Source organism: Anoplopoma fimbria, chromosome 19 (assembly GCF_027596085.1).
Source record: "Anoplopoma fimbria isolate UVic2021 breed Golden Eagle Sablefish chromosome 19, Afim_UVic_2022, whole genome shotgun sequence".
Taxonomy (NCBI): Eukaryota; Metazoa; Chordata; class Actinopteri; order Perciformes; family Anoplopomatidae; genus Anoplopoma; species Anoplopoma fimbria.
This window is the reverse complement of record NC_072467.1, coordinates 10460806-10488374: the sequence shown is the minus strand read 5'-3', so window position 1 is coordinate 10488374 and position 27569 is coordinate 10460806. Positions and strand designations below refer to the sequence as shown.

Here is a 27569-nt window from a genome sequence, read left to right as displayed (position 1 = left end):
CACTGGTTTCCATTTCCAGTCTTCCCCTGGGAAAGTTACTGAATAAGGGGGCCGAGTGGGAAGGTCACAGGCTGTTTCAAACTCTTGTCAAAGAAGTTAAATTCTTAACATTTCCAAAATGCCTTGATTGCCAATGTTGCAAGCAAACAGTAGCTCCCAAATAGATGCAGTGCATTAATCAGGGCCATAGTGCCATGAAACTAGGACAGAAGTTAGAGATGTGGTCTTGTGACCGGAGGGGAAATGTTATTTCACATCCCTGGAGCGGCTGGAGAAATGTGTCGGGAGAAATTTGAATGACAAAACGTTTGTGTCCATGTGCCCTTGAGCAAGACATTAAATCCACAAATATCACTGCTAAGGAGCTCAGTGCCCAAAAGTATAAGGCTATACAGCTCCAAGGTGTGTGGTGTTGCCTGAATATGCAACAAGGCATTGCCAGTAAAGAGTTTAGAGTGTTTAGAGCGCATAAAACATCCCTGTGTTCTTGGAACCATCCTGAAATTGCCAGGCAAAGACACACAATTAGGACAATTGACAAAAGAGAAGGAACATTACACAGTGACAGAAGTTGACAGGAGTTATTTATTGTGCACCTTTAACTGACAAACTCAACTCTATGTCAAAAGCTTGACATAATAGCCCAAACATATAAAAACAAGAGGCGAGGGGTAAAGAATGAAGGAATTCCAAGAAGACGGTGGGTCCAAGGAGACAGTTTGCCTTGTTTCCCAAAGAGATGCTCTGGCATGCCAGTGATCACAGACAGCCTCCCAGCATTAAGTGACTCTGAATAGCGATGAGCGGACAGCGAGAGGACAGTGGAACAAGATTGCTGGACCGGAGCAGGTTGAGTGGTGCTGGCAGGGCCGGCGCATTGTTCTGGGAGCCGAGCAGGAGGCTATCACGGCCCGGGCCAACCGCTAGCCACGTGCTCCTCACGGAGGCCCACATGAATTATTACATTTTCGTTCTGTTATCTTTCCTCATGGTTCATTACAGACGGACAATTGAGCTTCAAGAGAAGCACCACGCTCAGGGGTCCCCCCCCAGATGCCCTCAGAAAGAGAGCGAGTGAGGGAGAGAGAGAGTCAGAGAGAATCCCTGCACTCTCTGCTGAAAAGGACAGAGGAGGATGGACAAAAACACATTGTCCGAGGATTTAAAAAGGAGGCTTATGGCTGCTATGAAAAAAAAAAAAAAAAAAAAAAAGAAATGTGCTTTTAGAAGGAGAGAAGAATGAATCTGCCCGCTGATGCACGCTCAATGAGATGTACGCATAGCGGAGCCATAGAAAAGAAGCGTGAATTGAAAGGGATGGAATCTGAGGCAAATGACACTCAAGTGTTTTGAAAATAACTGACAGCTGCACAATAGGACACCAAAACAGACTGCAATCTGCCCATAGATAGATGAAAAGACATGGACTTGAATAGAAGTGCGACCAAATACATACAGAGATACTGTCCATTAATAGCAGAAGTGGATAAATAGACAGCCGTGAAAATGGACATGAAAGGTGAGGTTTTGCTCTGATAAATGAAGCAGACAAAGGGATAACTACAAAGAATTTGTGAAACAATTAGGCTTTCTCATTTTAAGCCAGAGTGCCGAAAGCATGCTTAGCAAGCTTAGGCCTTGAGAAATTTTATTTACCATAGAGTCGCACTTAATGTATACAAAAACATTCACATTCGCACAGAGACAAAGCAGAGACCAAATGTCACTTAAACATTTAAGTTGTGAGGAGTTCAGAAGGGGACATTGGTATTGTTACACTAAATCACAGCTGATTACAAACCTGTCTGAATCAGTGAAGTATCCCTGCACGCATGAGCCTTAACAATCCAGGAGAAATGCATATGTACTGGTATAATCCCAGTGTCTCGCTTTGTCATATGTGTCTGTATGCCTCTGTGTGTGTGTGTGTGTGTGTCCAGAGAGGTGAGTATCAGAACACACTCCTCTTGTCACTCGCTGTTCTCTGCATAACACAGACATTTTCCATTCTGTCAGCGCGAGCAGCGAGCACACTGGCTCCTTCTAAACTCAGCCGCCACTTCATTAAATGACTTCAGACTCTTGGCAGAGTCAGTGGGAAAAGTCTATATTAACTGTGTGTGAGATCCACGGGGTGACCAACAAAGGCCATAGTTGTTCCTCTACGCTGGGTACTGCTCGGGGGATATCTGGAGCCTATTGGGGTACCCCTCCGCTGGGGCCTCTGTTCCCATATGGGTCTCACACATGCTCTCACTTCTTCTACTTCTCTCTCTCTCTCAGACCTCACATATATACAGACAGATAAATAAACACATGAGGATGCACACTAGAGTCACATAAAGCTTTCCTGACTTTTGCCCTACTTTCCAGGAAATGGTGTTGCAATGTTGAGTTACTGTAAATCAGCAAGTATAAGACCCGATCCAGCCACAGTGCAGATTAAAGGCGCATGTGTTGGTGGGGCACGGTTTTGACATCATTATGCCGGATTGATCACATCGTGCAGGATCGAGCCAAGTTACGGGTTGCATTAGATAGTGAGGGGGGTGAGATGAGGGGGGCTGTTATGTGTTTAGACTAGACTCCATTCCCTATGGAGGGAGAAAGTTGATGTCTCTTCTCGTAGTCCAGCACGACGGCTGGCTGATTTGTTTACAGGAGGTTCAGATGGAGAGTGGCAGCCTGGTGGTACCTAAGGGCCGGGAGGAGAAGCTGGGAGGAGAAAGCCGGGTCAAACTGCTGGATCGGTTCGGAGCAGATGGGCAGAACAACCAGTGGATCTGCCAAAGGGGAGGGGCTAGGGCAGGAAGTGAAATGGGGAGTGTTTGGAGACAGATAGACAGATAGACGCAATGAAGATACTTATGTGAAGAATTATTTAGAATTACTTATTTAACCACAAAACATTATTATAGCCTCATCCGCGGTTACACACCTGAAGACAAATAGGAACAAAGATGCAGATATAGACCGTGACTCACACATCTATTTATATATTTCTTTTTTACAATATGTCTTTTTCTGATACTAATAAAACACAAGCACACACACACACACACACACACACACACACACACACACACACACACACACACACACACACACACACACACACACACACACACACACACACACACACACACACACACTCATGCAAACAGACAGGCTGAAGCCTCTAATGATCCGCAATATGTATTGAGAAAGGTGCAAAAAGAGACACCACAGCTGTACAGTCAATAAATCGGATTGACTCGAGATGCCAGTTCTAGTAATGGCTACCTTCTGTGGTGACCTTTACCCAATCTACTGGATTTATTTGTTCTAATTAAGTGGATTAGGGCCACATGCCTTCACCTATTAAGTCATTCATCTTGATGTGACGAGTTGGAAGAAGAAAGGCCAATTATCCCCAAGGAAAAAGAGCAATGTCTTTAATACCAGGGGGTGAAGAGTCTGTCACAGAGGGTTAACATTTATACTAACACAGGAAAAAAGAATGTACTTTACACAATGTTTCATATTCTAGTGTTGCCACCATTTATGCCATTCCTGGTATTATACATTTTTACAGTATGCACTGACTGCGCTGTACAATGAATGAGGTCATATGCCTATTAGTCTCGCACTCTCTCTTGTTTAGTGTGTCAACACCAATTAACAAACTTGTGAATGTGTGCTAGAAACAAACAGCAATTTGATTCTGATTTTGACACAGAACACACAGTTTTGAATAAAAGGTATATAACCAGCCAACTAAACTCAGCCTACAGCATGGCCCCAGGGCTGAAAATATTCCACAATGTCTGGATCAACGGAGGCTGAGGCCGGCGGGGGCTCAGACGTGGACTGAGGCAGAACGTTAGCTGGGGGTACTGGGATTGTTTCTCCTCCTGTAATCCAACACACTGGAACCTCTGTGCATAATACACAGTGAAGTGATGAGGCTCTGTTTGTGTGTGAGTGTGTATGCAATACTGAGCTGCAGATCTCGCCACGCAGCCTTATTCATCTAGAGCTTTTCATGTTCCTCAAACACAACGTTCCCTCTCGCATTCATTACCTGCCCACACACTGGCATAACATGTGAGGATACAATTCATAGTCTTGAGTTCATCCTCCATGTCGCCAAAACTACACAAAGCTCACCTTTTACTGGAAACCTCTCATCAAGGGAAGTTTACTTTCAATTAAAATACACCACAAAAACGTGCACACTCACACGCACATAGCCGCTAACCTTAGGGTGACTCCCAAGCATCCTGAACCTTCCACCACGTAACACGAGGAGATTGGGAGCACAAAATGAAGGAATAACACCAGGCAACAATATGGCTCAGTTCTTTTCACCGTGGGGTTTCACTCTGGGAAATGTTTGGAGTTTCAAAATACTACATCCCTCCTACAGTACACCAGCATTCTGAATGGGGCTCTCTGTGTCTAATTGGCCTCTTTTACCTTTTTATCAGTGTTCGTTTCTCTCTCTGTTGAGCTCTATGTCTCTCTTGCTAAACACACACACGCAATAGTGTGTGCAATGTGAATGCACACACGTACCCATGGCTGCTACATTCCCATCTAATCCACATCCATACTCTCTGTGGAGCACACTAGATTGGTTTTTGCTTCTAGTGTAAACTTCCAAGTTGAGGTCATACTTTGGGGTCACAGAGGCCTACAGAGGGCCATGCAGCTCGACTTCAAAGAGAGACAGGCATAAGCGGGGGAGATGGCTTGTTAGTGCTTTATCTGCCCTTAGTTGCACCTCTCACATCCCATACATGTCTGTGTCCTACTGTCAATAACAGTCAAGGCTCTGATGGCTGGCGGCAACATTCAAAATGTCTTTTCTTGGCTACACTTTTCTGCACAAACCAGAGTTGCAAAATATGCAATGAAACAAGAATTAAAAAAAAAAAATACATCTATGTTCTCTGATTAGTATTCAATAGACTCCAAAAGATCCTATTGTAACTTTGGAATTAATTCTACTCTGTGACAGTGTGAGGTATTTTCTATGGCAAAGCTCTTGAAAGGTGCTTAATACTAGATTGAACATTTCTATTGCCTCTCAAAGTTGTTCTCAACTTGGCGACAGCTGAGCCGGCGTTTCGCAGCTAACAGTGCAAACTACGGCAAAAGTGCCGACAGAGCTCACATTGTTTGCCTGAGGGGGAACCGGAGGATGGCTGCCATGCTTATGCGACGATTCCCTATGTCGGGACAGCGTTACCACATTATGAGAGCAGTGCAGTGCGGAGACCATGAGCTAGCCAGTGGTGCTCACTCACATGCACTAACATGCGCTAAAAGCACGCAAGGCTATGTAAACAAAGCGTGGAGAGGCTCTTATAACAACACACACAGAGGGAGAGTGACTTCATTCACTGCTCAGGTAGACGTTACATAGCAAATAGCTGTTTGCTGCTATATTAATGCTCTGAATATCGAATATGGCACCTTTAAGATAAGTATTGATTTTGTGTGGAAAGGTGTGGTAGCAATCAACTGACGGCAGAGCATCTGCCTGAAATATTGATTAGGGCTGGGTATCAAGCCTTCAATACACAATACTTTTGACGACCAAAACGTGGCAGTAAATGCTTTTATCTTGTATACTAATGCTTTGATGAAATAAAATCTTCCAAATTTTAGACTGCAATTTTTGGCAAACTTCTTCAATGCTACTTGATAGACAGGATTTAACATATTGGAATGTTGGCTTCTGTTTAAAAAACAAACAAATAAAAAACGGATCTGGTAGAAAAAAATGTGCATTCTTTTGAAAGTCAAAGAATTTTTTATATTATTACTAATATCGGTGATGATTCAAAAGTATCGAGACATTTTAAACAATGCACATCCCTAAAAATGATCTTTTGTTGCAGAGTAAATTAACTTGTTTAGTCTTATAACTGAAGCTGAAACTCATCACATATACATGCACGCGTGTCACATTGAGGTCGCGTTTCTTACTGAGTGTACCTTTAAACCCTCAGCTTTTGATTTCATTAACATGACTTTTCTGCTCTCTAGTGGTGATGTATGAGAACAACAGCTGTGCTTTGCATCTTCATTAAAGGGCAACGCCAATGTCTAGCAGGGACTGTGCACACGAAAGTGCCTATGATAAATCATTGTATTTTTGTCATTTTGTTATAATTTAATTTTCCGTCATCACTGCCAGAGCATTCTACTACATCAGAAAATATATTTGAGACACTTGAAAGAATAACATGCAAATATCTGAATTGGATTTTTCCCAGAATCCTGAGGTATTCATTTTTATCAAAGTATGAGAGAAATGGACTTCACTTGCCATGCATTAATATTAATCCTAGATATTGTTATAAACACGGGTGTGTTTTTGCACTCACATATAGATATCATATCTGATCAATACATACCAATACCTTATAAACTGTATATATTCTTTAGTAGAGGCAATTTAGGCAAAAACACACATTAGTTTTCCTGTTTCATACTTATTCTATAAAATGTATTTTCTAATCAATTATAATGATTAGTGTTATCTAAATATATGATTGCAATAGAAAGTTGTATGCAAAAGTTGATGGGTCACTTTATATTAGGTAATAAGAATTCAGTGGAAGCTCTAGAATCATAAATCAACCTACTTTCAAAGTCAGTATGTATGCATTTGCATCATGTTGATACATCATTGTTGTGTTGATAGCCAGACAGATGTGAGTCTATTATAAGTTCTTAAACACACATTACTGATTCACCAAGAGGAAGCTCTGCCTGGTTAATAAAGTTATACTTCTCTAATGATGCAATAGATGATCAATCATACTACAGTTGATGTTGGGGGTGGGTGGGGGGGGGTGGATTAACTTGCACAACATTTCATCACCACTAGAGGTCAGTGTTTCACCATACATGAACTACACCCTGGACAGACACCATTGCCACATTAATTACACTCCCTCAAATGGAGTCAACAAAAAACTGAAAGCAGAGGAATTCAAATCCAAAGAGCTCATAGCAAGCTCTGTCAAATTAGCATCTTCTGCAGCAGTGAATTTAAAAGTCACCATTGTTTCAGTACTGTTTGACAATCACATGCAAAGATGAGCGAAACATTCACTGGGACTTTGAACTGCCCATTAATGAGTAATTTTGGTCCGTTACAATTTATTTAATTGATTAGTCATTTTTTTTTATCATTTTTTATGCTGAATGACACATTTTTAAGAAATGTATGAACACATCTTGGTTAACATGATTTTGTTTGTGGAGAAATACAGTTTTACAGATCTGCAGATTAAATCAGCTAATCGTTTAGTCGATTAAGAATTTCTTGAGTTGATGACAGACCTACCTGAAACAAATAAGGCAGAGGAGCCAAAACTCTTTATGATGTTTTATGAAATAATGATGTACAGCCTATAGCAAATTATTCACTTATCTAGTCTTAATATCCTATTTGTATTAAAGCAAATAAAACATTTTACCAAGAAAATTCTTCTTATTTTATCATGATATCAATAGTACTTACAGAAAGTGTCTGACACAATAAACAGTTTCAGAAAAAAAACTCCCATGTTCATTTCTAAGACAGAATTTATCTATTAAATTAAAAAATGCCTTTAAAAAAAGACTTGTTTGTGTGTCTGCTTATGTGTTATTGTTCTTTTGGGTATCTACACGTCATGTTCTGTTTCTAAAGAATATTGAGATCATTTGCAAGATAAGTTTACATTTAAGGGAAGTGGAACAGTCTGACACCAAAAAAACTAAACAAATATATATATATATATATCTGGCACACTTAAATGACATAACAAAAATGTACGCTTGGGAAATGCGTTGCCACCCCATAGGGGAATTTTCTATGCCACAACATTCCGGCAGCTGATATACCTCTCAGACAACAAGACACATCTTAAATGTCTGACGTACTGTACCGACTACCAAAAGCTGCCAGCTTGTCAGAAAAAAAAGAGATATGTTTCTACTTCACTGATCATTTCATAAAAAGACAACATGAAAAGCCTCAGCAAGGAGGCAAAAACAGACTTTGGGCTACTTTTAATAATGCAAAACTGTGAATCAGAGTAAACAAATACATACAGCTGTAAATGCTGTGCTATTGTCAATGCATCATTTATTTATTTATGAGGAAAGAAAGCTTTCAGTTCTTTTAGTAAAACCTTTGTGGAGCGACAGTGGAACATATTTCTGCAACAGTTGAGTGAAATATAAATTCATGCATAACTGATGCATGGAAAATTGTTGAAAATACTTATTTGAGATGTGGCTGCTTAAATGCACAGACTGTCAAGACAGCCTCCTCACTGCTATATTGAAGCTTAATATTTACACAAACAGCAGAAAATGAACATCCGACAGTTCATTCGACACGGCTGATTTAATGTGTAACCCATGGAACTGCTTTCCTGCAGTATTTAAGCTGGCATAATCATCTTCACCAGGCCCGGATGTTGTTCCTGCAGAGCAGCTGCAAATCTCAAAGTTGATCCTGGTCCAATTCTATAGCAGACACATCCGTACATACAATCTGACACTGCTCTGCCTCCTCCTCCTGCTGCTGCCTCTGTTGCACTAAAAAAACATGCCAGCAGTCATCCATTAAAGAACACTTTAATTTTCAACGTTGTCTCCAAGTTCTTCTCATGGACCGTCACGTTTATACACCATTGTTGGTATTCTTTGTGTCTCATAGACCGACTCAGTGCAAAACCCGACATCCTACACTTAGTGATGCTGAGAAGTGCAAGAAAAAAAACTACAGCTTTAGTTTGGTACGGGTGCAGAGTTACGGTTCTCAGACACAGATTTTACGGAGGAAAAATAAATCCTCCTTACTTGACTCACTTATATGGAATATGAGGATTTCTGAAATATATCAGCTCTGAATACTGAAAAGTGTACAGTGCACAGAGGCATGCGATACTATGAGAACAGTTTCTACCCAGAAGGCTTATTCTCATCACCAAATGCAGAACCACAGAATAAATAATGTAATTGTTAAGCAACAACTGATGTTTATCACTAAAATTGTTGTTGTAAGTGACACAATGTTGATGTCTTTTGTACGTTATATATGAACACCTGGTCACATACCACACAGCTCCTCTAAAAGATGTTGAATGCATGAGTAAACATGGTTCTGCTTTTCCCCCTCTATACACTATAAACTGTATATATAATGACTTCAACTAATGTCTCATGTTTTTTTCCTCAGAATAGTTTATCTAACTTTTCTCCACATGTATTTGTTGCTCTTCTGTATTCCTGTAACATGAAAACCACCAAGCCAATGAAGCTTAAAAAACTACAGCATCCTCTCAGCGCAACTGCGTGTTGCATTTAAAGCAATCAAACCACCAAAACACAGCGGTCCATCTGTCACTGCTGACATACGCCTCGCTTGTGTTTAGCTTGACAGGAAGTGATGACGTCAGCGTGTTTCATGTAAATTGGTAACTCGGTAAGCAGTGAGAGCAGCTCAACATGAAAACAAACAAATCTCGTCTCCCTGTGAGGTGTCATCACTACGTGAGATAACTGACACGCAGGTTAAAGTTTGTGATTTCAGCTGAATTCAGACTACAGAACAAACTTTTAAAAAAGTCACAGTAAATCATTCTGATCAGACCAGATCTGAAAATATTATTCTATGAAAAAATAGTCTGTGTTCAAGTTACCATCATACGTTGATACAAAATGAACTATCCATTGAGGTTCATTTGACTCAGATGTGTGTTGGACATATCAGTGACATCACAGGGGTTTTTAAAATGACTACGTGTTACTATATTTAATTACCTTTATAAGTTAAGTTTACTGCAGAGATAGTTTCATTCTTAGACATGATATGACTTTTTGCACTTCCCATCAGAGCAACAGTGGACTGCAAACAAAAGTTGGAAACTACACAGTAATTCCCTGCATCATCGATCTTCAGTTTATAGACAAAGTTTTGAGATATTTATGTTTTCGTAAATTATTAATACAAAAAAAAATATATATATATATATATATATATATATATAATATATCTATTTTTTTTTTTTATTTTTTATATAAATGTATATATATATATATATATATATATCATTTATAAAATTTCCAGTTAAAGCTCACAGTTTACATTTTTAACCTCTTTGCCACAGTGTCAGTTTACATCCAAAACAATATCAAGATGCCAAAAGCTGCCAGTAACAAAGCCAAAAACACCACTAAGTGATTCACTGTCCAAGGACTTTTTCAGAGGAGAACAAACCTCCCTTTAAACTTTTTCTGAAAGCTGTTTGTTTATTAGGAACAGAGTAGCAACTGCTGGAGAAGAGATACTTCTTCAAAATAGAAACCCAATAAGAGTACAGTACAATCAAGATGAAATAAGCGTAGGAAACTGTCCAAGCCACAAATGTACCCAAATGAAATGCGTCACGTTTCTAGAGAAGTTACAGCAAAGAAACTCATGATTGCATGTAGTCACTCCCCCCTACCAGGCCTGAGTCTCTGCCAAAAACTTCAGCAGATTCAATTTCTCAGCCAATCTGACAGGAAGCTTTTCCCTCCCCCTTCTTCCTCAACCCCTCCTTCAGCTGAGGTGGGCGTGCTGAGGAAACACAGAGCATGCAGATGTTGACGTTCCACAACGAAAGCTGTGCCCACATCCGTTCAGAATGGAGACTTTTGTAGCCTATAGCAGGCTGTTCAGACTAACAGTAAGACAGCAGGCAGCAAAATATGGCACATCTACAGTGCAGTACCCTTTCAGCACCACTGGAGTCCACAACTAAGAACTGGAACAGCATATTTAGGCTGGACTAAAACTTTAAATCTGTGAGTGAATGAGTTTCTGAGTGGGTGAGAAAGAGAAAATCCCAGAGAATGGTACTTATTAATGGGAAGGGGAAAAAAGTAGCAGGCATTAACACATTTTTTGAATAGTTTATGCAGGGCTTTTAGAGCATAATTATACACTTTACCATTAACACTTTCACCTGTCAGGGTCTACCTACTGGGTTGATGGATTGTCACATTTTCTTGTCTCACACTTAGGGCATTTCTTGATACCTAATGCTTGCCATCACTCTGATACATACAGAGGCTGCACAGCTGCCGAATAAAAGGTATATGTCACTCAGTCAGGGCGCAAAAGCTGAGTGATTTTCAAAGTCATCAGCCTGCCTATGGAACTCAGGCCCATTATATATATATAATACATTTCATATAGGAAGCGCTTTTGAAAAAAAGGGGATGAAATAGAAATAATTTGAAAACGTACATCACAGAAATAACAGAACATATATATATATATATATATATATATATATATATATATATATATATACACACATATACATATATATATTCTTTCTACAATCAACACTTGAAATGATGAAGGCACTTGCAAATGACAAGGTAGTACAAAATGTAAACCATACTTTTAACATTTCATTAAACTTTTTTTTTTTTTCTTTTTACAAAAAGTACCAAAACACTGGCAACAAGGAAGATCTTGGGACAACTCCCTTAGAATCAACCTGAATTTAATTAAAAGTCTCATCTACTGATAAACTGTTTTCAACACGCCTGCCAAACAGGGAAATTAATATTCTTCAGCCTTCAACTTCATTTAAGCAAACCAGAAAGTAATACTCAAAAGATACTTGTGAAGTGTTTTGGCAGACGGGAATTTGGAGATTACTGTAATGTACAGTGGCGACGTCATTCGGTGGGCTTCATTTTTAGAAGTCGGCTTTAAAATGTAGCGTGACTTATTCTTCTTCGTTTGTATAAATGCAAACAAAAACAAACAAACATCGCTCTTCTTCACTTGTGTCACTCGGCTTACATGGCAGCTGTTTTGCACCACTATTACTACTACTACTACTACTACTACGAGTCACGAGGACACGCATACAAACGCTAGGCGCGCGCACACAGAACATAAACACACATTTTTATTAAAAACTGCGAACAAACACATCTTTGACTCACCTGTCTCGGCACTTTGGGCGCAATCGGCTGCAGCACCGTCGGGTCGTTTCGTAGTAAATACAGTAGAAGAGCTTTAAAACAGCGTGAGAGTTGTTTACAAAGTTTCACCGTGAACTCCGATTGGTCTGAGTGACGTTAAGTCGACGCCCCAAAAAGCCCTCGGTCACCGGGCCGAGTCTCAAACCTCGTTTCCTGGAGTCGCTGCCTTCCTAGCAGGCAGACACTAACAGTGAAGGAGGCAAGCTGTCGGACGTTAATGGTGGAATGAGCAGAACAGTGTTTCAGCTTTTTTTTATTTATTTAGCACACGTTGACCCCGTTAAGCCAAATTCAGCATGCATTCAGAGGAAGGCTCAAGGAGACCTTTGATAACTATCATTACATTACATTTTACATTACAGTCATTTAGCAGACGCTTTTATCCAAAGCGACTTACAATCAGTAGTATGTTACATATCATTCACCCATTCACACACTGATGACAGGCTACCATGCAAGGTGCCACCATCAGACTCTAACTAACATTCATGCAACATCCAGTCCACACCGATGGCAAGCCTTCGGGAGCAACTTGGGGTTAAGTGTCTTGCCCAAGGACACATCGACTGCCGAAGTCGGGTATCGAACCACCGACCCTCTGATTGGAGAATTACCTTGCTCTCCACTACGCCACAGCCGCCCGGTATCAGTAGCCGAGGGGGGGTGATCAATGCCTATAGAAACAATATTTAACAGTCACAATTTGCAAAAGCTCATTTGACACCTATGTTTCCATACTTATAGTAATATAAATAATAAAGGAATTGTTAAGACATCCCATGTTCTAAAAAAAAAAACATAAAGTGACGTCATGTGCTATACAGCATAGAAAGGAAATACATCAAGTAACACTTGATTAACTTTTTTCAGTCATTAAATTCATGCATATGCCATCAATAGATCATTTCCCATGCAGTGATGTAAATATATGCAAAAGCTGTCCAATTCAAAGCAGTATTAATAGTTATTAGAATTTTAGTGGCGTGTCAATTTATAATGTATTATAAATAGGAAGCATAATGCAAGCTTATTCAATGAGCTTTGTTTTTTAGTCATACATTCTGCTGAACAGTAATTCAGTTGTATGCCAGTGCTCCTTGCCACCTTTAGGCTGCTCCACATGACACTGGGGGGAAAAAAGTAAATAAAAATAAAAAGCTATTTGAATCGTCATAGATTTTTGCTTTACGGGCTCGTCGCTCTTCCACACCCAGCCTTGTAGAACAGGACATCATCCAGGGAGTGGAGTTCCAGAACGCCCCTAATTTTTGTTGTCACTACTAGATTATTGCGCAACAATTCACACCTTGACCCTTGACCCTGCTTCACGTCTTAAAGCACATGACATGCGGCTCACATCATGTGAACTCCAAGTGTGAACAACTTCCCCAGAGGTTTAAATGCCAGCCACCTCTCACCAGCCAGTAGAAATCAGGGGGCCTCATAGATCACTGGAGGAATGTCCTCAACTCTGCGACTAATTTTTACCTGACGTTGTTGAACATTGATAAGTGACATAAATTCTACCGGACATGCTGCCAGATTAGCTGTGTTATAAAAGACAAAAAGGTGACCTTGGTTAGCAAGTGGGACAATGAGAGGAGTCACAAATGAAGACAGAAAGTCATCAACGACAATCAGTAAGCCTTAACTTCCTAGGTAACACGTGCGTTAACTGTAAGATCATGGAGAATACAAATGTCAGTGGCACTGAAGTACCTTTTCCTTTTGTGAGCCCACATAAAGCAAATTATATACTGCATGCCGCTATTAAATTATATAATATATAAGTATCCAATTTAAGGTGCCACATGTTCTCCTCCCTGCCTGCTGTTTTAGTGAAAGTCCCCAGTATTTCTAAAGCCTCAAAAGAAGATTCTGATTAATGAATGTGAATTTCACAGGAAGAGCCAGAAATAGAATTCCCCACCTTGGTGGGCCCACATAATCAGTCTATTACAGCGGTGGATTTCACAGAGGGGCTGCTTTGATTAGACAAACTAATAATTTTGAAGATATGAGGAAAAAAGACCAAATGTATTTCTTCGCAGGCGTCATGGTGTCAAAGAGGGAATGAAATAAATGTGGTCACAAAAATACATGGCCAAACCGTTTGGAGGTTTAATCATTTTTTCTCCACTTCCCTGCTTAATATTGTTAACAGAACAAATCTCTAAATAAATTCAGGCACTCTAAGGCATTTTTTCTGGTAGGCAATCTGGGCTGTAACAATTTCAGTGTGTTTACATGTGGTACTGTGTGTTTATAGCAGGAATTAATATATTCTACATTATAGTAGAATTACAGATTTCCTCCACAATATAACAGTCAGAAAATAAGACATGCATGAAAATTACAAAAACATACTGGCTGCTGCAGCAAGGCCTTGGAGTGAAAGGGCTCAACTGTTTACTCATAAGTAATCATAGAAATGCCACTTGTTTAGGGTTTGTCTTATCAAACCAATTGTGATAATTTGTCAATTCAGTCATAGCCATTTTAGCCAAAGAAAACTCCAGATTCAGTAAGCAATCAAAAATCCTCCTGAGAAAACTCTACTGAAATGATGTGTTTGATTGCTGTTAACCTGCTGTGATGCTGCTGTAAGCTGAGAAAGGAAGGTTAGACCTAGCAGTCCACTATATCCTGATAAGAGCCTGCAGGTTTTATAGAAATTAGGCAGTGGTGAAAAGAAGAAAAACAAAGTGTGAAGAATAAATTAATCCATTTCCAACCCCATAAATAAAGATAAAATAAAGATTCTAAAAATATATATATGGTCGTGTTTTTTTGGGGAATATACTAAGTGGTCTGATTAGAGAGTACAGTAGTTAAATCTATAAAAAATAATATCAAATGATAATATAAAAACAAATGGTAATTGTATTCCATTAAAACGTTGTAAATTATTTTCTAACAGAGTACAAATAATGATTGTTCTCAATTTCATCACATAACAGCTCCACAGGGCTTAGTCCCACCCAGAGAGGTGGTTGCATGATGGCAATCATGTGCTTTGATTGCACTGTTGTGATGGCCATCCAGCCCCTCGGGGTGATGCTCAAAGTGAAGCAGGCGGACAGCAGCATGGTCTCCTGGATTGCGGGCTATTTAATTGACAGATAGTCTGGTCTCCTCGAGAGCATTGTGGTGGAAATGTTGCAGAACATAAAGGAGGCCCGCTTGGAGCCACGCCTCTTTCATATTCGCTCTCAGGCTTTACATTGAGCTCAAGAGTTGTTTTTTTGATGGCTCTTTTGCTTGAGGTTGCGTCGGTAGGAGCAGAGAGGAGGATACCACCTGTGGTGGACTTGTTTCAGCACAAGGCGAGAAATAATTTGTAGTTTTACTCTTATTAATGAGGTGAGTCCAAGGAATTGAAAAAAAAAATCTAAATATTCCTAGTAGTGAATATTGAGGTAAAATATGGAGCCTTTACAACAATAAAATAACACTTAAATTGGGGTTTAGATACCTGCAAAGGCACTTGTATAAAACCTGCCAACAGAGATCTTCAAATTAGAATTACAGTAATAAATTAAGCAATTATTAAATGTTTCGTTGTGAACTGTAAAATTGAATATATTATATAGTATATTCGGTAAAATGTCAAAGTAAATTTCCCTTTTTACCGTAGACCCATATTTTTTTGTCTTTTTAAGGGGCACAGGGGATATATATGGGGAGATAGCAGGTCATCAGTTTAGGCCACATATGAGTGATGTACATCTTCTGAAAGCTGCAACCTGAAGATTGAAATTGAGATGCAGTTCAGCAGTATGTAACACATTTTCTAGTCATAAATCTGTATTAAACATTGTGTTCTGTATAAGCGCCAATTCAAATGTTGGAAGTTTAGAGTGCGTAACGGCTTAGATCATTATGATATAAGTATATCATGGCCTCTCCAATGCTCAGTTATGTCTCTAAAGTGTTTGCACCAATTTTTGGTGCACACAACAGGTCATTCAAGTTTCTGAAAAATATCTCACTCCAATGAAATGGCTAATATGGGGACAAATATAATCCCACATGAATAGAATTGGGTTTACTGAATCCACAAGAATCTCAGGTTTCCAGTCATGCCAGTTTTTCCCTAAAACTTTATTTTTGATTCTCAACAAACTTGAATGGCATTGTTGGTAACCATGGATCCCTTAGATTCACTAGTTTCATATGATCCCAGGACGTTCCTTTAACTGAGCCCGCAGCCTCTGAAAATCTGTTAGCCAGCAAGGTGAATGAAGTGCTAAAAAATAACACTCATATCTGAAGGAGGCCTTTTTTCTCCTTGCCAGAAAGCACATGCTCCTTTGCCAGAAAGCACATGGCTCCTTTGCCTTGGTTGAGCAGTTTTGCCCCACGCTGTCCCATAAAGTGACGACAACATGTTTCTATTACCGACTGCATTCATTTGCACTAGGAAGCTACAGTATATGTCACATCATCTTAAAAGAAGAATACATGTTTGCCATCATTAGCTCTGAAAATCTGTTAAAGTGGCTACTATGGCACTAAAGCGCTACATATTGGCAGTGTGAATAATATAATTATGCGTATTAATCTGTGTTTACCAGTTTCTCTGTGCAAGAAACACTAATGGCTCGCAACTACCTATCTCTGAGAATTGTGTACAGGTAACTATTTCAAGTTAATTTGAGGATATGAGAAGCTCAATTAGTTGTTTTTTTGCAGGAAAACAGTATGCAAATCAATAATAAGAAGATATAAAACCAGAAACGATTGCTTAATTAAGCCCTGCAGTTTCGATCTTTGCCTCTAACTATTCTACGTGGACACAGCAGGTTTTATTTTGTGGGTTTTCTTAATTATGATGCTTAATCCACAGGCTCTCCTGAGAGTCAGACAACAGCACAGCAGTAATTAAATCAAACAACTGAAGGGGAATGATGAAATGTTGTTCTTTTCTTTTTTAATCTTTCTTTCTGAGGTTCAACAATGTAGGGAAATCTTTCATGTTATAATGTTTAGAAGATATAATTCAAAGAACGTTAATTATTTGCAGACATCAGATAGCAGCTTGCTGCGGATGAAAGCACCAAACACAAGAGTGAGAACAGAAGAGGAGATTTAAAATGAATATGAGATAGTTACTCGTATGTGAGGAACATTTTAATACAATATAACCTTGTTAATATGAACGCTACAAAGGACAGAATCGACTGTAGACTCCGACTGAACCATTTTCCAATTATTTTTCATCAATCTGATTGATTCTGACAATATTCTCATCAAAGCTTCATTATAGAGCTCTGATAATACATGCTCCTCCTGATATCAGATGAATTGACTTTGAGCAGATAAAGAGAACACACACACACACACACACACACACACACACACACACACACACACACACACACACACACACACACACACACACACACACACAAATAGACACACAAATAGACATTACAAAAGACAAACACATATACAAGCCATCATGCAGGACAAAGTCAATCCTCAGCAGCAGGACATGAATGAATTGTTTGAGTTAGTTGATTTTCTTGTTTTTAAAATAATTATTATCAAATAAAACTACAGTTTGAGATTTTTTTATGCATTGAACGATCAACTTTGAGGTACTTGTCTTGATTATTTCAATTTCTTGCTACTCTATAATTTATTATTCTAGAGGAAAATATTACTTTTTACACCACTCCATTATTTTACAGCTATAGTAACTAGTTCATTTGAGATGAAGATTTTAAATTACAATTGTTTCATAAATATGGGCTCAGCTCCACTGTTCCTCACAAGGTGAACAGTTGAAAAGTTCAGAAAATCTACCTTGTTCTGAAAAAAAACACACTTCTCTGCATTGTTGTGTTCGGGTTCTATTTGAAAGTAACCATGTGTAAAACAACAGTTCAGAAAAATACATATATGTTGTGAGAAGGAAGCGCTTCATGTAAAAGCCTTTGATAATATAAAAACCCATCAAATTTATCTTGTGACTCACCAGAGCAGGCCAGATTACAGAATATAAAGTTATGATAGCTCCACCTAGAACATATCAGTCAGAGGATGAATCAATTTCACTTTTGACACATGATTTGGTGATCATATATACTTTTAAGGATTTTGAATCCTGGTCTTGATCCTGTAGTGAAGTATCTTCACAATAGCATATTGATTAACTTGAGAGAAGGATCTGAATACTTCTTCCATCATCTAACAGACCTAAACATGCTGATCCTCGACCACTAAACGTTCCTCAGCGGGACACTGTCCACCCCAACATGTCTGAGTGATGTGAGAGGGTGTGTGATCGGCGAGCTGAAGAAAAACTCACAGTGCCTTCCCGTGGCTGATGGCTTTTTGTCTCAGGCTCATGTTGGGATGCCCAGGGAGCGCTAGCGGGCTAATTAGCACAGTGCCAAGTGCTTAATCCCCATCTAAGTCATTAGTCTGTGAAACAAACAGTGGTGCTCAGATTGAAGGTAATTAAGAGAGATCCCTGACACATAGGAGTGTTATTCCTCTAAACTCTGCGTCGCTGTGGGGGCGCCTGTGGCTCAGGGGAGGCAGCGGGCTGTCATTTAACCACAAGGTTGGCAGTTCGATCCCCAGCTCCTCCCGTCCACATGCCAAAGTGTCCTTAAGTGTGACACTGAAACCCTAAATTGCTCCCTGGGTGCTGCTCCTCAAATGTTAGATGGGTTAAATGCAGACTTCAACTTCCATGTATTTGATGATAAAAATAAAGTTTAAGCGTAATTAAAACAACAATCTATCTTGCATTCGGGAGCTTGGATACTACATAAATGTGCACATACACACACCCACGTGTGTTAAAGCAGTACACTGACTGACACTATACAGCACAAAAGATTCTGCAATACTGTGAGAGCAGAACTGTAATCCCAGACCGAATATATATAGTTTAACGATTTCTCTTTTTCTTCACTCCTCTTCAATCATAAAGCATGAATTTCTTTCATTCAGTCCCACTTTTGTCATCCCTGATTGTAGTCATGCCTGACTTTTGACACCATTCAATTTAACTGCCTGGATATTACAGCCAGTCATGAGCGGGCGTGTGTATGTCTACCAGACAGACTAGAGGCAGCTCTGGTTGACTCTCATTATTAATTATTGTTATCATTACTGAGTCATTTCTACCACAGTTTCTCAAAAGATCCATTCTGCCCTGTGGACAGACGTTAGTATCAAAGCAGTGGACGGTAAATGACGGCCGACAAACACAGTGACACATTCACTTTGTAGCAGCCGATTGAAAGCAGTCTAATACACAAATGTATGGTTTCATTGAATGCTCTCACTAGTTTAATCACACAAGCTATCTGTGTTATTCATGGAGAAGCGTATTTCAATACTTCTGCGTGTGGGTATTTATGAGTCATCTGTTAATGGCATGCCCACCAAGGACACGAGCATGCTAAATGGGGGAGAACAGAAAATCCATCACTTCTAATCTCTGTGGCTCTGATGTCTCAAGTCCAACAACTGCAGTCATTGCCTTTCTGTAATATTACATTGGATGCCGCATTAATTTTGCACACTGAGAGCGCAGTGCCTCAGTAAACTCACGCGGTAATTTGCAGTGGTTGTTTGCACCAGTGATCCTTTTATTAAAACATCTAGAGTGTGAAGTTTGGCGATGATCAACTAGTTGTTCGTTATATTATGTCACAGATTAATCCAAAATCATATACTAATCACCAGCTCCTGTTACTACTACACAGGACCCTTTTTGCAGTGATGACCCAGAGAGCTAATGATCTACTTACCACAGAGATTTATAAAAGATCAAAGAGGTTACATTTTTGGCAATTGTATGGCCAAGAAAAGATGTTAAAGGAATAGTTGACATTTTGGTAAATATGTTTAACAGCCTTTCTGCTGAGAGATAAATAAGAAGCTCAGAACCACTCTCATGCTTGTACAGTCACCTCACCCTGTTTGAAATAGTCAAAATAATGGACACTTGAGATTATACAATCATTGGAATTCGCTCCAATTTATATATTTAGCCTTTTTTTCAATGGCTAATCTTTGTGCCTTAAAGTAAAAAAGATCTTGGGTTTCTTTGCCCTGATCATTTCCTTGTGGAGTTGTTCGTTTTTGTGCACTTTCCTGTGACGGCCCCAAGATGCGTGGGTTGGGAGCATCAGAGACCTAATCTTGCCACAGTACTGTAGGAATGAATGTTTCATGACTTCTGCATAAAGCATGCATGTTGTCAAGACAACAAAAATGTGACTATAACAATAGCAGCAAATTAACATAGGCTTCACACTTTCGTTGAATTAGTGTTTGTATTTATACACATATATTTGTATTTTTTAAGCTGTGCCCTCATTTCTGACCTGTGATGGACAACACCAGTACAGGCTTGCATGTGTGTGTCACAGCCAGTAGGGGGAGGAAGAGCACACAAAGTGACAGACAACTCCTTGTGGCACGATGCTTAAGTCCCAGTAAGCCCAGGGCAGATGAAGTCATCTGTTTAGAAGGTACACACAGGAGCAAATGTATTTTAATTCACCTCCTCATCATTGCTGCGTCTTTTACAGACTGACCGTAGTCTACAGTCATGCGCGGATATGAAACAGAAACAATCATAGACACTGTATTTATTAATGTCAGATTCCCAGGAGAAGAAAGAAGGCCTGCTAGGACACGTTGCCACAAACAACATATTCACGTGTTGCAGGAGGCTTCTCACAAAAGAGATGCCGAGATGTCTCTCTGATGTCAATATTACGTTACAGCATGTATGATGTCAGCCACCTTTCAAAGGTCCTTTTCTTTTCAGTAAACAGAATACTTCATCTCATTGGGGGTTTCCAGAGCAGCAGCAGCAGAGCTCAGGTCTATTCAGACCACCCACTGATCCATCTGGGCTGCAACGATTCACGCGTTACATCCTTGACTCTTCACAAACAGAGGAGGGAGCAGAGGGAGCACAGTTGGGGAGGCTGTGTTTGTGTGATTCCTGTTTCATACTGATCTCTCATCAGTTGAACCAGTAGGACTTAATAGATAAGCTAAATTAAAAACTGATAGCAGGTGTAACTCTGCGTATCACATTGGGTCTCAACAAAGCAGAGATCCTAGCCCTTGGTTGCAAATGGATGTATGACATCCCCTTGCATTATCGAGAACTGCTAATGAAGGTTTACTGTTGACATTAAGTTGTTTGTGCACAAAGCAAGAATAGAATCATAAGATGAGTATGTAGACTTTTGGGGTTTATCTACTTTCTAATCAAGAGTTTATGCAGCTTACATTTAATCTTATGAGGTATAATACACATGTTGATTTGATACATACACTAATAGGGAATGTTGCAATGTGTGTTTCAAAGTAATTACTGCATTAAAATGTATTTTTTAATCATAATACAATCAGTAAAAATAATGCTTGAGTCAGGCAGACATTACTTATACGAGTTTTAGAATAAAACTCAGAAATTAATTATTAGATTTCCTCCCTGTCTATAAGTGGGGTTGTTTTCCTGATCACCAGCTGAAGGTCAGAGCTATATTTACCACTGCATCACTGGAGTGGATGTAAATGATTACATTAGGAGGTACAGATTAGTGAGGCAAGATGCTGTGATCAGTACCTTGATTAAATAGAGCCATGCTCCTGAAGCTCTTTGCTGGTGCACAGCAAATCCACCAAGGTGGCATCTGAAATTAGGCAGGAAATCACATTCTCCATCAGCGGAATGACACTCTGCGAGCAGACTGCATTTTCATACTTTTGGCTGCTGCCAAGCCAGCCTGAGGGGACGCTGCATCCATATTTAGCATAATTACACTTTGCTTAACTGTAAACCATTTTATATCACAGCAAGTAAGTTTGTTTTGGCAAAATTAAATAACAAGTGCAACACATATATAGAAAAGATGAAGAAGGATAATTTGATTTAATCTATTCATAATCAGTGTAATTTACCATTTCTCCTCAGGTATCTGCAAATTGAATATAGTATTTTGGGGAAAATAATGCTCTGCCATGAAGAATCAATAAAGCTTCACTAAAATATACAACCCTTATGCCAGAAAATGACCTATTTTTTCTGCAAACAACAGGATAAGTTGAATGATGTTTCTGAACCCAAAATGTTTCACATCAGCCTCGTGTCACGCTTTCAGAAAATGTAGTGAAGCGATTGATCAGGTTTAGGCAACAGAGCTAGCTGGTTAAGTTTAGAAAAAAACATCATAGTTTGTGTTAAAATATTAAAGTGGCCCTATTATGCTTTTCCACTTTTTCCCTCTCCTTTAGTGTGTTATATATATTTTTGTACATGTAAAAGGTCGGTAGAGTGTAAAACCTGAAGTCCATGCCTAAAAGGAGTAACCCTCCCCCTCAGAAGCTCCTGAGCTGCCTGAAACGGCTCGATTGAATTCTCTCCTTCACTTCCGTAACTTTATGAGGTCATAATGTTACAGAAGTGACGTAAAACTCCTTCCTACTAGTTTGGCCCGCCCTCAAACAACAAAAGAGAGAGACAGAGTTGAAGCTCCGGAGGAAGAGTTTTTTGAAATGTGAAACGTTGACCAATCACAACAGAGCGGGCTAGCTGACCAATCAGAGCAGACTTTGCTTTCTGGAGGAAGGAGCAAGCGCTACAACGGAGCATTTCAGAGAGAGGGTGAGAAGAGGTGCTGCAGGACAGCAGGATGAGAAAAAATGCATGTAAACATGTTGTAACGGTAACTTGAGATAAAAATATGCACCTGGAGAATAGCATAATAGGGCCTATTTAAGGTCACATCGTAATTTAACAACCGTAACAATGTAATTTGCGTAAACTGACTTTCTTACGTAGTGAAACGTAACGCCCAGAAAGATGCTGACTTCAAACGGAATTGGTTGTTTGTCTGTTTACAGGTGTTTAAGCCTTTTGTGGCTTAAATTGTGTAGAAAATCGGATAAAGTTCCTTCAGTGATGTCACTTGATGTTGGTTGGGGCTGAAGACTACAAGTCTGAAATGAATAAGATCTGTGGGTGCGGAGTTAGAAAGAAGTTAGTTTACCAGGTCACTGTAGCCAGCTCCTCATTTCTGCTTGAGGCTAGTAGCTCAAGGCTAAGTTAGCTAATACTAGCCTAATGCGCCCAAATCTCAGACCAAACTGACAGCGTTTGAGTTGGATTGTGGGTAATATAGCTTTCTTCAAATTTAATGGACACCCTTTTGTAAACATGTCATTCCAAAGTGTACCAAAAAGTGCAAGAATTCATTCTTTTGGGGAATATAGCGAAATATGAAATTGGTTGCTACAGTATTCAAATGTATTCTTGTGACATAAATTAATGAAAGGAAATATTCGTTATTTCACCACCACGTAAGGCATTTTGTTTTAAGAGCAAACCAGCTGAAAACCACAAGAGGCTGACCTCATGTTTTAGTGCAAATTGGCCAGTTGGGCTTCAAGGAAGTTGCTGAAAATGTGTGGAGAATATTTGAACACACATAGTAAGAATAATTGCCACTAGAAAAGTGTGACTGTTTGATACACCATGCTTTACACTTGCCAGGCTATGTATAAGAGATATTTCAGGGCTGTAAAATAGTATCCTTTTGAAAATAGTTATTGGATACTTAGCTCAATTACTTTCCATTTAATTAGCAGATAAAACATGGCAGATTAATTTTGCTTGACAGATGATGATACATGTTATTATTAAATACAGCTAAATTAATTGAGACTGAGTCACAACTAATATTCTCTTCTGAACTGTTGGCAAAGATAAAGATATTTCTCTTATCTCTGCAGGGACGCAACACGACCTTGGTGAAAGACTGAAGGCTACATAGGGAACATAAAAGGTCTGCTGCCTTTTTGAATTTGCTGTCGTCTCCTCAGGTGACAAAAACAAACAAGCCCAACATTTGTCCAGTTTTGCCCCCAAGCTGCTCTGATGCACAAAAGTATTTCTGCAGACATCAGTGGGTCGTAGGTCCACACTGAGCATGTGACTGATTACACTTCCTGTCCTTTTTTTTTACCAGGAGTGTATCTGTCTCCCAGCGGGGTACCTTGTTAGCGCTGTTCTTGTGGCTTCAGGGCCCAGTTGCTGGTTCTGATTACTCCATGCTTTGTTAGTCATCGTGATTGTCACCATTATCACCTTCCTCATCAGTGAAACGGTGGAACTGATAGTAATTGTAATTGCCTGCTTAGTGGTTGAGTGTGTGCCTTTCTTGGTCCTCCCATGGCTGTCTGTTGTCTCAGATAATATGTAATTAGCTGGATAATCTTTGGTCTTTAGAGCTTGTTTTGGCAATTGTAAGTGTTTTTTTCCCCATTGCTGTGAAGGGAAATTGTGTTTTTTTAGTCATGGTGCTTTGGAAGAAGACGGAGAGGTTGTGATGAATCTCAGACCATCATGTTTGTTTTTAAGCATACGAGTTGCTACTTAGTCTAACACTATGAGAAATGCACTGCTTTGGGGGGAATTTATACACAGTCTGTTATCCTTTCTCAAGCTTAAGAACCTCTAACTTGAGTGAAAGGCTGGAGTACAGATGGAAAGAAAGATAAAGGATTTCACATTTTATTTCGAACACAATTTTCATTAAGAGTAAATCTCAAAGGGAAACAAGCAAAAGATTAAAAAAAGCAAAATGCTCAGAATGTCAGAATTGAAATAAGTATTAAACACTGATAACTACACAGGGGATCATCTTTTCTCTGAAGTGCCCTATGCAATATTAAGCTAGACACAGAGACTTTTTCATGTTAATAAAAAAACTTGATTCCAATCTTACTCACAGCCAACACAAGATGATTTATAGCAAAGAAAGATGTAATGTTAGTAAAGGTCATGCCCACTTATGCAAATTAACAGTCCATTTAGCAGGACAAGAAAAAACATAGCTTTGTTGATTTGATTTCTCTGTTGTTTATATGTATACTGCTGTGCTTTTTATGTATTGCTGCATTCTCACGTTTGAGTCTTGGAACTTGTGAGAGTTCATTATTTCACAGTGTCACACTTAAATGACAAAAACATTGATGCAGACGTGGCAGGCTGTTGAAAGCATATTATTCTGACAGGGTCATGCCATTGTGGATGGCAATGCTTACTCTTTGCTCATCAGCACTTAGAGATTGAATAGCTGATTTTGAAAAGCTTACATATTTTCATCCAACCTGCTGTCTCATTGATTACCTTGCAGAAATTAGGCACATACAATGGACTTAGAGTTATTGTCAGAACAGAGAGTGTTATCAATCTTCTCATCTGACTCTTGTCATAAAAATAAATAAGGGAATTTCCCAAAAATGTCAAACTAGTCCAAGTGACTCATCCAGTTCTGATGTCAGACAGGGATCTTACCTCGCATTTGATTCATGCTTTAAATACTCTACCAGGCAAGCAATATCAAATACAAAGGCCCAAGTCAAAGGTCAGAGGCACAGCAAAGACAGGCATTCAAAGCCGGTGGTTAACCTAATTAGGCCTCACTTAAAATACAAACAAAGGTTGACTGGGGAAAAAAAATCAGATTAAAGCACAAAACAAAGCCCCACTGTCATCCCATATGTGGCATGAGTTTCTGATGAATACCAAAGGATTCGTGCAGACCACAGTTTTGCAGTTTTAAAATCTTGGACCAACACCTGGTTCACCCAGAAGATCACATAAAAAACAACATCTAAACAACACTGTCTAATCAGTGAAGTGAAGAGAGTTCACAGATTTGTGGGATCAATCTTTCCCTCAGGCCAGGACTCAGCGATTTACAGCCATTTAAAATGGACAGTTTGAAAGAAGCATTAAAGTGTCTGTATACGGTACACCGAGTTGTAAAGCACTACTTGTGCAGACTATAGGCTACTTCAGTATCTATTCAACACATCCAGATTAAGGCAAAGCGCAAGGAAGCAGCCTTGGCGAGGAGATGTGACAATACACTCACATAACACAAAAACAAAAAGTGCCCTCTCAGCCATAATGTCCAAGATTCAAATGTCCACAGAGATCGACAGAGTTTTCCCAGCTCAAGGCCAAAAATGTAGAAGACAGGAGAAATAATAGGCAAAACATCTTTGACTTCATAATAGCAGTCCAGGGGACATTTAAAATTTTGTTTTGACATTTCACTAACAAGCTGAGATGGTCCTATTATGTTAAATTACAACATGATTTACCTTTGACAGTAAGGGGCAGTAATTACAGGTGCAAATGAGTATTGATTACAGTGTATAAATCGGTTTATAGCACAGATATTAGCAGCCATAATTAGAAATCCTTTATCAGGTTATCTTACTGGGGAAGGTTACACAATGTATGCCTTTTTCAAGCAGCAAGACACTGAATAAAAATGCTCGATAAATATGCAAAAACTGCGGAAATGTGTTTAATTGTAGCCTTGGCTTGTTCTTTGTTATTCTTCTGATAAAAGCATGTGTACAGGGTGAGTCTGGTGGCTGCAAGAGGACCTGAATGTAGACAGAGAGCACATATTTCAGGAGCTACTCAACCTTCCTTTCCTCATGCCAAAAGGACCTGGTACTCCAAGACTGTGAGTGTCTGGGCAAATTACAGTTTTTGTTGTAGTGTGTGGAGTAGTGGGGGATTTATTTTCAGAATTGTTACCGTCCAGATCAGCACGCTGCCTGACGTATTGCTTTGTGACTTTAATTACGAAGATCAGGGAGAAATATGAGAAAAGGAACTAGTTTGGTTTAATTTAATTAATTACAAATATAAAACAAATCATATAGTATAAGTTCTAAAATAGTACGCTTTAATTTTCTGCACTAATCACCAACTTTTAACTGAAATGTTTTGGCCTTAACCTTCATTAGACAACATTTTCAGGTTCAAGTTTAAAGGAACAAAAAAATAAAGAAAAACTTTTATAATCACAAGCCATGGAGGACACTCAACTTCCATCACCCCGCATATACTGTATGCATTAAAGTACTGCAGTACATTAATGAAATAATGGCTACTTAACATTAAAGCTCTCTGGTTCCAATTTTAGATTCTTCAATTCCGTGATCATCACCTTAATCATCCCATCAATGTCATAGTCATTTATATCTATCCACCCGTTCTTTATGCTGGTACAGGTTGTGGGAGGTTGCAGTGTATCCCAGCATGCACAGGGTGAGAGACAAGACATAACCTCCCCAGGTCACCCGTCTATCACACGTATGCAGATAAGCACCTACAGGTTATATTTATAGTTTCAGACCAGACCAACTTGCACACGTCTTTGGAATGTGACATAAAACCCATATGAGCACATAGAGATCACCACGGACTGAAAGGACCCATACGGGCTCAAACTTAGGTCCTTCTTGTTATGAGGGCGCATTTCTTACCACTGAGCCAGCCTGCCTCCCCCATTCATTAATATAGCATATTTATTTATAGTTTCTTTGATGGGCACATCATTATGGAGAGTGAATCATCTGTCGACATCCAGGCAGATTTATCAAGGAAGTTATACCTCAAACTTTACTTTAGTATTAAAATGAGAAGATTGGAGAATATGGAGAGGGGT

The 27569-nt window shown here is 39.3% G+C and overlaps 1 long non-coding RNA gene across 1 annotated transcript in view; it reads right to left on the bottom strand.

Moving 5' to 3' along the window:
• LOC129107687 (uncharacterized) overlaps positions 1-12099 on the bottom strand; it is a 96769-nt gene extending 84670 nt beyond the window's left edge. Inside the window, exon 1 of the long non-coding RNA XR_008531912.1 lies at positions 12004-12099. This is a non-coding gene — a long non-coding RNA (uncharacterized LOC129107687). The remainder of the gene's footprint in view (positions 1-12003) is intronic.
• Between the last annotated feature and the right edge of the window lie 15470 nt (positions 12100-27569).